The sequence below is a fragment of the Haemaphysalis longicornis genome, unplaced genomic scaffold (genome assembly GCF_048455015.1).
Source record: "Haemaphysalis longicornis isolate Haplotype H1 unplaced genomic scaffold, Haemaphysalis longicornis Haplotype H1 scaffold_11, whole genome shotgun sequence".
In the NCBI taxonomy this organism is placed as follows: domain Eukaryota; kingdom Metazoa; phylum Arthropoda; class Arachnida; order Ixodida; family Ixodidae; genus Haemaphysalis; species Haemaphysalis longicornis.
The window spans coordinates 86,526,513-86,528,744 of record NW_027526214.1 but is presented as its reverse complement, the minus strand read 5'-3'; positions in this window follow the sequence as shown (position 1 = coordinate 86,528,744).

Here is a 2,232-nt window from a genome sequence, read left to right as displayed (position 1 = left end):
TCCTGGCGTCATGCTGCGTCCGGGAGAAGTTCTCGCCGGGAGCGGTGGAGCGTACAGGCGAGGCTGTGCTGCGATGAGTCGTGCGCGGAGGTCCGAAGTGGGGGGAGCTTGCTGAGTGAAGTTCGAGGCAGACCAGCGGTTACTGGTTAGCGGGAGCAGGCGCTCGACGGCCCCACGCAACAGAGCGCGTCGCCCCAACAAAACACCCATGGCTCGGGATGCGTGGCTGGCATAATCGCGATACCGCCCCGGCCGCGCAGGAGCGAACGAAAAACACGTGCGCACCCCACGACGACCGAGGCCAAACTCCGTGACGGCGTCGGCAAAGTGCATGGTGACGTGAGCTGACGCGGGAGAAGGAGGAGGAGGAGAAAACTTTACTCAACAGGTAGATGAAGCTTCGAACTGGGCGGGGTCTTCAGTCCAGGACTCTATTGGTGCGGCCTGCCGTCTTCGCGCTTTCAGCGAGCCAAAGCTGCTTACTTAGGTACGAGCTGACAAGTTCACTCTCGCACTGCTCCTATGTAGCTAGGCCGATGTCTATGCTGCTCGCCAGATATCAGCGTCGACGCAGTGCCAGAAAGCATGCAAAAGCAAGGGACTTTGTCCGGATTCCATGTCTATCTCCTGGTTTGGGGTCATTACGTTCGCAGAAAACAATCATTTTTTAACTTGCGGTAATTTGGAGTCTTGAGGCAAATTACAAGCTATTTTTGGGAGAGCTTTTTGCGAGTAAAATACGGGAGCTCTGGCTACATCGCTTGTAGTGTTAGCATGATGTGCTTGTCTGCAAGATCGGTGCGTAACAAACAAAGTTTATCAACGCCAGAAATCGAGCGGTGCATGCACTTTCTTTCGGGGCTACCGTAGATTGCATAGGGGGAACGATGAAGCGCGATAGCTTTTCTGGGCTTAAATAAGGGAGCTTTGGTTACATCACTTGCATTATTAGTCTTGCCTCCAAGATCGGTGCGGAAGAAACAAGCGTTCGCACTGCCTAAATTTTTCAAATATGACCGAAACGAATCACCCTAGAATATTCGTTGGCAGCCTCTGTTAGGTTACGAAATTCTTGGGCCAATTGTTTTCCGGCGTGGTCGAGTGGATTGGAGCTTAGGTGCTGGGGATGTGTTTTGAAAGTCTATGGTTCGAATCTTGGCCAAACCTGACGTATTCTTAATTTTTTTTTCAATGAGGGTGTCATCGACTTTTTTTCTCAAGGCAAAAAAAGGCAGACTAAATTGCCGTTTAACCTACAAGTGACGTTTGACGGGAACCTCAGTATCAAAGCAGCCCGGAAATTTTCTTTGCTCACTTTGAATTCATGAAGCTGCAGTCGGTACGTAACATCAAGGTTAAATCAAGTAGCAAGTAAAGTTGTGCTATTTGCATCTTCGTTCATCATCCTATCTTATTTTGTTCAGATTTGACGGGAATGACCACCACCCACCCCCTCCCCCACCAAAAAAAGCCTTACAAGGCTCGTTGGCAACGTCGCTTGTAAACGAAGTCCCTGCCTCTTTCCGTGAGGTTCGGAATTGGGCTACTGTTTTGAAGGTCAAAGGTTCAAAGCAATAGTGGTGGATTACAATACTTGCACAAAACCTCTCGGTACAAAACCCTTACAAAACACATACAAATCCCCTCGGTAACTTCAATACAGTACAGGAAAAGCCCCCACGGTGTCGGCGGCGGGTCCTCAGGAACAGCTACTGGACGGTACCCGGTTTTCGAGAAAAGCATGTCTTTTGGATCAACACGAGCTACCTTATAAGCACCATCTATTGTATCGTTCCTCCAACGCTGTCTAGCCATTTCCTATGTTGGCCCGTTCTCTTGCGGTGGTTCACTCCTCGTGTGCTCCCGTCAGTTCCTTCCCTTCGTATTCCCCCTCACCCTCTACTACCGAATTGCCTCCGTCAAATGCTAGCGTGTTTTCTGGCACGGTGAAGTCAGTTCCTGCAACACCATGGCATCAGATGCGGAAAACCATGACTGAGGGAGCAGCTGTTGTGGCCCGGCCTGGAAAGCAACGTAGAAGAAGCAGCACAAAAGTACAGTCAGGACGAGGAAAAATTGGCGAAAACTATTACTATTTCGTATACAATTTTTGATGTTGTACATTTGATGTGCATATATTTTTTGGGGTATATAACATTGAATCCTTCTTGCAGTGAATTGTCCTGCTATGCATAAACAAGGATCGATTAACCCATGCAAATTTACTAACGC